Source organism: Alligator sinensis, unplaced genomic scaffold (assembly GCF_000455745.1).
Source record: "Alligator sinensis unplaced genomic scaffold, ASM45574v1 scaffold872_1, whole genome shotgun sequence".
NCBI lineage: Eukaryota > Metazoa > Chordata > Crocodylia > Alligatoridae > Alligator > Alligator sinensis.
The window spans coordinates 206,183-213,338 of NW_005843140.1; the positions used below are offsets into that span (position 1 = coordinate 206,183).

The window sequence follows — 7,156 nt, forward strand, 5'->3', positions numbered from 1 at the left end:
CCCCCCCTCAAGCCAACGCTTCATCCTCAGGCATCATGGGGTATCTTTATTCTCCATCCCTCCTGCCAGCATCATTGACCACAGCATCTTCACACCACCAAGATCAGGGCCCTGCAGTGCTGGGGGCTGTACGTACAGTAAGGGAGAGACAGTGCCAGACTAAAGGAGCTTTCAGTCTAGGTGGACAGAAGGGAAAAGGAGAGGCACAGTGGAAGTGACTTGACCAAGGTCACCCCGGAGGTCTGTGGCAGAGCCGGGAACAGAACCCAAGTGTCCCTGCTCCAATTGTCCTTCCCCCCCTACCAGTCCCTGCTGCCTCTTCTTCACCCATTGCTTTAATGTGTGCTCACTCTTCCTGCTGGGCCTCCACTCAACAGCAGCCAAGGTTATTCAGACCATAGAGGGGACAGGCGGGGGTAAGGATCAGCTTCCACACAACAGGTACCGATTTCCCTCAAGGCTGCACATACTCGGGGGACCAGAGACCAGTTGGGACCACGTGGCCACTTCCCCCAAAAGGACGTAGCCTGCAGGAAATGTGGGAGTTCCCTCCTGACACCCCCAGGGAGCACTGAGGTTGGGGCCCAAAGGCAGCAAACAAACAGGGACAGTTGGGAGGCTCTGCTCAGGCTCCCAGCTGCAGAGGCACACCCCAGCCCAGGAGGACAACGCTAGAGAGGAGCAAATCAGATGGGCAATTCGCCCCCTCACCTACCACACACTCAGTCGCCGCCTCCAAGGAAGTCTCCGCCATGCCAATTAATACTGGTTGGCACTCACCGGCTTGTTTACATGTTGCATCCAATTAGCCGTGAATCTGGCATTTCAGACGAGCGTGCAAATTGGAGCCGCCCGACTCGGGCTGTTCCCCCTGCTGGGCCCTCTACACGGTACAGCCCTCTCTGAATTAGGGCCCCAGAAGCAGCCCCAAATCCAGGCTGCACCCAGGTCCTGGACCTCTCCCTCCCCATGATCACCAGGCTGCGTATTTCAGGCCCACCAGGATCTCCCTGAAGGGAGCTGGGGTTGCTCCTTCCCAGCTCAGCTCTTTGGCAAGGCAAGGCAAAGCAAGGCGCTGCATACTTAGCCATGGCCCACACAGGGCATTTCCACCCACTGCTAGAGCACAGCCTCAGCAGCAAAGGCACATGCTCACTCTGAAGACTAGGAAGGATAGGCGAGTCCCACAGCTGATGCAGCCTCACATGGATGTAACTTCACCAGTCAGCCCCCACCCACGTGCTCCACCACCCCTGGCCTTCATCCACTTTGCCATGTGGATTCTTGGGCTGAGAAGCAACAGGGGGAATGAGATTACAGGGAGCCCTGGCTGCTGCCTTGATGCCCAGATCACTGGAGTTGCTGTCCCTGGCACCCAGGGTCAAGGCCATGTGGGCAGGTTGGTGGCAGAGTTCCCTCACCACCACCTTCTGTGCCACGCTGCCCATCGTACAGTGCCATCACCACTGCCACTAGCTGCCTCCTGACCACTTGTGCATGTGCTCTCACAGTCCCCTCAGGGAGGCAGGACTAAGCAAAGGGAAACCAAGGCACTGAGCAGAGCAGTGGTTTGGCCAGGAGACCTGGGGCAGAACAAGGAAGCGAGCCTGAACCTCTCGGAACCGGCTTGCGCTCGGCCGCCTCCACCCCATCTCTACGTCTCACAGCACAGGGGATCCCGACCTTCTCCCTAGCATTATCTGCCTTCCAGCCTGAGGTCTTACAAACCCCAGCTCCACCTTAAAACAGCTCGGAGCCCTGCATTTTTCAGCTTAAGGGAGCCCCAGCTGGGCTCTTGCCAGGTCCCGAGATGCACCAGGATGGAGGAGGTCTGCAGCATGCTCTTTGCAAGGATTTGGATGCTTCCCCTTTTGCCATGTGGGCCCTGGCTAGGGCAGCATCACAGGCCCTGGAAGCCTTCCCAGGCCCCTCTTGCAGCTGACGGTCTCTCCCCTCTGGCAGGGGTGTTTGTTTGTGTGTGTGTGTGGGGGGGGGGGGGGGGGGTTGTCCTCAGTTGCACTGGGCTTAGGGATGGAGAGAAGACAAACAAAGTCCTGTCCTTTGCTACCCAGCTGCCGCACCCACAGGAAGGGGCTGGCGATGGAGAGCAGGGAGTGCCCCACCCTCCGGGCACAGGCTGGCGGAGCACGTGGCAGCGGGGCCCAGGGAAAGGAAAGCCAGCTGAGTGAAGTCATCCTGGGGTCTCCCTGCAGGGATGTTCCCTGGCAGCCTGGCTGGGAGTGGTCCCCGCCCAAGTCTCCTACAGGATGGGAAAAAAATAATGGGGTTTGACTCATGGCTGGGTCAGGGCCCAGGGTGCGGGCGGAGAGGATGAGCACATGCACCAGCCCGCTGCGGGGAGGGAGGGCAGCCAGACAATGAGACCCGTGGCCTCCTCACAAGCTCAACCATATGCTGGGAGCCCTCAGAGCCCCCTCATGTCCCCCCAGATACCCAGTCTGTGCCACAGAGTGCAAAATGCCCTGCTCAAAGCATTTGTAAATCGTCCTTCAGCTCCTAGCAGGGGCACTGGGGACAGCCAATACCTACACAGGCAGGCTAAGAGCAGATAGGGTTACTTCTCTGAGCCAGGCCGCACACCCACTGTGCCGACTGGGACAATCGAGGCACTGCCATGTCGGCCTCACGGCAATACGTGGCCACATGCACCAGCTCCTCTCTCACCGCCCCTGTCTCCCCTCATACTTGGTTCATCACAGCTATTCTCCTCTCGTGGCACTGGCCTGTGCCCTGCCAGGCAGGGAGCAGGGCTGTCCCCTATGCCCTCTGCCCATGTGGGAGATTAGAATGAAGCCAGCTCACTGCTGCTCTGGGGGCAAAGCAGAGCAAAACTTAGACCACCAACCCCCCAAGAGTGACTGCAGCTGGGCACCCTCAGAGCAGGTCAGCAAGCTCAGGGAAACCAGGACATGATTTTTTTAGGGGCCTCTAAAAGAGACAGGCACCTGCTCCCACTGATCTGTCCATCTCTATGTACAGCAGCGAGCACAAGAGAGCCCCAATCTCAGTTGGGGCCTTGAGAACTGAACACAGTGGAAAAGCATTTAACTCCTCGGAAGCTCTCCTAGCCCGTGCCAAATCCCTGGTCTTGGGCCCATTACAGTTGAAAGAGAACAAAACACAAGGTTCAAAGGGGTGAATGCTATAGAGAGAAGCCCCAAAATGAGGCACTCAAATGGCAAGTACCTCCTCCTAGGCTGTGCCACCCTCAAACATGGGTACACCACAGGCAGGGGGGTCACTTATCTTTGTGTGGAAAATGAGCTGGAGGCCTTGGAAAGCTAGAGGGGATGTCAGGAGGAATAAAAACAAGACGATTTCTGCTATGCCCCTTCCAGCCCCTCACAGCACTGATCCTGGCTGGGTGAGCTAAGTGCCTCTTCCAGGCTCAGACAGCAGCAGCTTGGTACCAGACGCTGGTTCTTCATCCCTCCCTATGCCCTTGCCATGGCTTCCCTCAACCCCTTGCAAAGACTTCTATCCTCCCCTCAGCCTCCACTGCTCCCCTGGGATGGACTTTGGTGGACAAAGCAATGGCCTCATTTGGAGAAGCGAAGGGTAGAGTGGGCCCCGACAGTACTGAGAGGAGGTGCCCAGACAGAGCAACCAGCCTTATGCTAACGGTCCCCAATTACAGGCTCAGCCTCTCAGCTGGGCATCCTCAGGCATCACAGGGCATCTTTATTCTCCATCCCTCCTGCCAGCATCATTGACCACAGCATTATCACACTGCCACCAAGATAAGGGCCCTGCAGTGCTGGGGGCTGTACATACAGCCAGAGGGAGAGATGAAAATGGTGACTCTGGAGCCGTTACCACAAGTGGGTGAATCCAGGCAGACATACATCATCCAGGGGAGATGGGGAAGAGAGACAGGTTCTCAAAGTGACTCGCTGAACAAGCCCTTCCTGCTGCACAGCATCTGTCACACACAGCTCCCCACCACCCTCAGCCTCTTGGCCACCATGAAGGGGTCATGCTCCCAGCAACGTGTGGAAGGTTAATGTCACAACCGTCAACCTCATGGGACAAAGGAGGAGCTGCTGGGGGAGGGAAAAGGGGTGACAAATAGGCCCGCGTGTCAGCAAGAGAACTGCTGCAGAGGGTGAAGAGCTGAGCTACCTGTTGTTGCAAGGCAACATCACCCCGTGACAATGAGATCCCTACTTGTCTCCCCATCTCTCAGGAGCATCACTGGCTGGCTGGTGGGCTGTCGTGCCCCTGCTAGGTTGTTTCCCCTGGAGCTTACAGAGATGGGCACAGCATGGGATGCATTTGCAAACTTGGATAGGAAGGAAGAAACTCAAAATGGTTCCCGCTCCTACATCCCTTGTACTAGAGAAGGGACTGAACTTGGCTGCAATGGTATCAGGGAGTGACCCAGGCATAGGTTATTGGGCAAAGATAGATAGCTTGACATGCTATCCTCAGAGCCTGAGTTCTGGCCAGGCCTCAACAGCAATGTAAGGGGCTGAGCTGGACCTTCAACCACCCCTTGAGATAAAATCAAACTCTCATCAGGCAAGGAGTCATCCTGAGTCACGCTAGGATATGCATGAGCTGGTCTCAGCACAGATGGGAACAAGCTCTCTTGTGAACTATGTCCACCTTCCACCGACAGTGTTCACAGGTCCAACAGTGAAACACCAGGGCTGGACTCTAGCGCTGGATGGAGCATCCAAGCAATGACCTGGGTGGGTTCAGCATCCTTGGGGTGCATCTTACTGCTGCCAAAAAACAGCCGGATGCTCAGGAAGGAAAGACTGTGCTAGGGACAGCTGTATCCATTTCCAACTTATGGACCAATTTTAGCCTACAAGGACATTCACCTGCCCCAAAACCTCCCCAGGCTCCCCTGCCCCAGCCAGAGACCTTCTGTTGCAATGCAGGGGAAAAAAAGAAAGCAGAAGGTGCAATGTGGGGAAGGAGGGAATCTGGATGTGTCCGTTTCCTGGCAGCCTGTGCTGCTTGGCTGAGATTCAGAAGGACAAAAAGGTGCCCACGGAGGGCTGCTATATTTTATACGTCAATGCTGAAGGTCTCTGAGGACTATTTCTATCAGCATAATAGATTCTGTAATTTCCTCTCATTACTCAGGAGAAAGTTTCCATGCTAATCCTAGGTCTGCAGCACAGCTTGGCTAATGCATCTCCGTCTTGGCCTACGGCTCTCCCTGTTATTCCAGCCCTGGAACACTCCCCTCTTCCATCCCACCACAGGGCTTAGAAGATGCCGCTTCCCTGTCTGGACAGGAAAGAGCACACAAAAGCCTCTCCGGTTACATCCCTTTGATCCCAGCAGAAATCGGAGGCACAGAGGCTTCCACAAAGGGTGAAAGACAGGAGGAATAAAAGCTGCGGAGAAGATCTGATCCTAGAAACAGTCGGCTCTTCTTACTGCTGTTCAACCTGGCTTCTCATCCATGCTTAATCATCTCCCTGTCCCACGAATACTTGAGGGTGGGCCTGAGCTGTGGAGAATGGTTTGAATTCCCTAGAGGCTTACAGTTTTGCGGCTCAGACCCTCAAGCAGCCCTGTGAACTTTTGGTGAGGGTGGGAAGGAATAAATTAACTGGTAATCTCAAGAAATATTCCAGAGGCTGGTTTCTTTTTTCAAACTGCCTCTAGCATGGTTGAGGGCTCTTTGTACCCCAAATCCATCTTAACCTATGGCTGGGTGCCAAGTTGATGCATGTTGGGTTGGATTTCCTAAGGGACTCGGCACCTGCAGCTTCTATGGACTTCAGCTGGAAGGAAGACATGTCGCTCTGAGCTCTCAAATACCAAAGTGCCCCCTGACCTGCGCCCCCCCCCCAATATCAGTGGAAACGTTGGCTTCGCTAGTTCCCAGTGAGAAGATTAGACTCTTTTCTACAGTGCATCGCTTTATACTCTTCCAGGGTGCACTGGGCTATCCACCCTGGGCTGATAGGCAAAACTATTTGTAGATCATGGAGGCTAATAAGTCACCACATTGCTGTGGTCTGGATGAGTCGGGCCTTGTGCAGGCTCCTTTGTGGAATGAATGGACAACAGGTGACTCTTGGAGACCCAGCAAAAGCCCTTGGCTTGAGCAAAATGGTAGAGACCATGCTGGTGCCTATGGTTTCCTACCCAACTGGGGGGAGAGGCCTGCTTGTGTCAGGGCCATTAAACATGAAAAAAAGCTGTTTTACTGCAGGCAACAAAAATCTCAGCTTAGCAAGGCACTAAGGACAGGGTTTGGGTGGGAGAAGAGCAAGGAGCTCACAAAAGGCATAGGGCCTACTACCTCAGCCCATTGAGCGTCACCTCAAACTCACAAGTCTGCGCCAGGTGATGGGAGAGACCACTGGAAATAAACCCAAGTGAGAGCAGCGCAAGAGCTGCGTGGGACGGAGGAAGTCTGGGCCTGGGAAAGGAGGGAGAGTCAGCAGACGAGAGGGCTGAGGATTAGGGCAGTCGCTCTGCAGCTGTCCCCTGCCAAGAGCACTCAGGCCAGGGCACAGCATGTGGGGTGCACCCCCCATCCCAGGCCCCTGCACGTGCGCCTAGTGCTTGGCAGGGGAAACATGTCCCTTTGTGATCTGGATTTGGCATTTCCACCAGGACACCCCCCTCCCTTCTCTAATTACATCCCTATATTGTCTTCCCCCCCCCTTCCCGTTCCCGGTCACAGCTGTGAAATATGCTAATCCAGCTCTTACACCAGAAAATGAGAGCGCTAATAATAACAGCCGGCAAGTTTTCAAAGCAAAGAAAGAAACCCATGCCTGTTCAGAGCCTCCGCCAGGCTAACAGCTGCCAGTCCTGCTGCCTACCCATCCAGGGTCACCGCGCCAACCCAGCCAGTCCACAGCCAACGGGTATTTAGCAAGGGTTCTCCTCCCTTCTAGGAATCCTTGCTCAGTCCATTTCACTGGTATTAAAAAGGCCTCTTTCTATTGTTTTCCACCCTATTCTCATCACCACCATCCACCCTGAATGCACTGTGGCTGTCCCACCCTGCTACTAGCCTCAGCTGCAGGTCTCACTGCAATCTCTGTGGCTAGGAAGTAAAAAAAAAAAATTAATTGCATTGAACCATTGCAGCAGCACAGCACCATGAAGCACGAGCCTGCCCTGTGAGACAAGCTAGAGTCAGCAGGCACCCCCA

The 7,156-nt window shown here is 55.0% G+C and overlaps 1 protein-coding gene across 1 annotated transcript in view; it reads right to left on the minus strand.

The window, feature by feature from the left end:
* Window positions 1-7,156, minus strand: part of ATP2B4 (ATPase plasma membrane Ca2+ transporting 4) — an 84,602-nt gene that overhangs the window by 39,657 nt on the left and 37,789 nt on the right. The gene's annotated exons all lie outside the window — the stretch shown is intronic.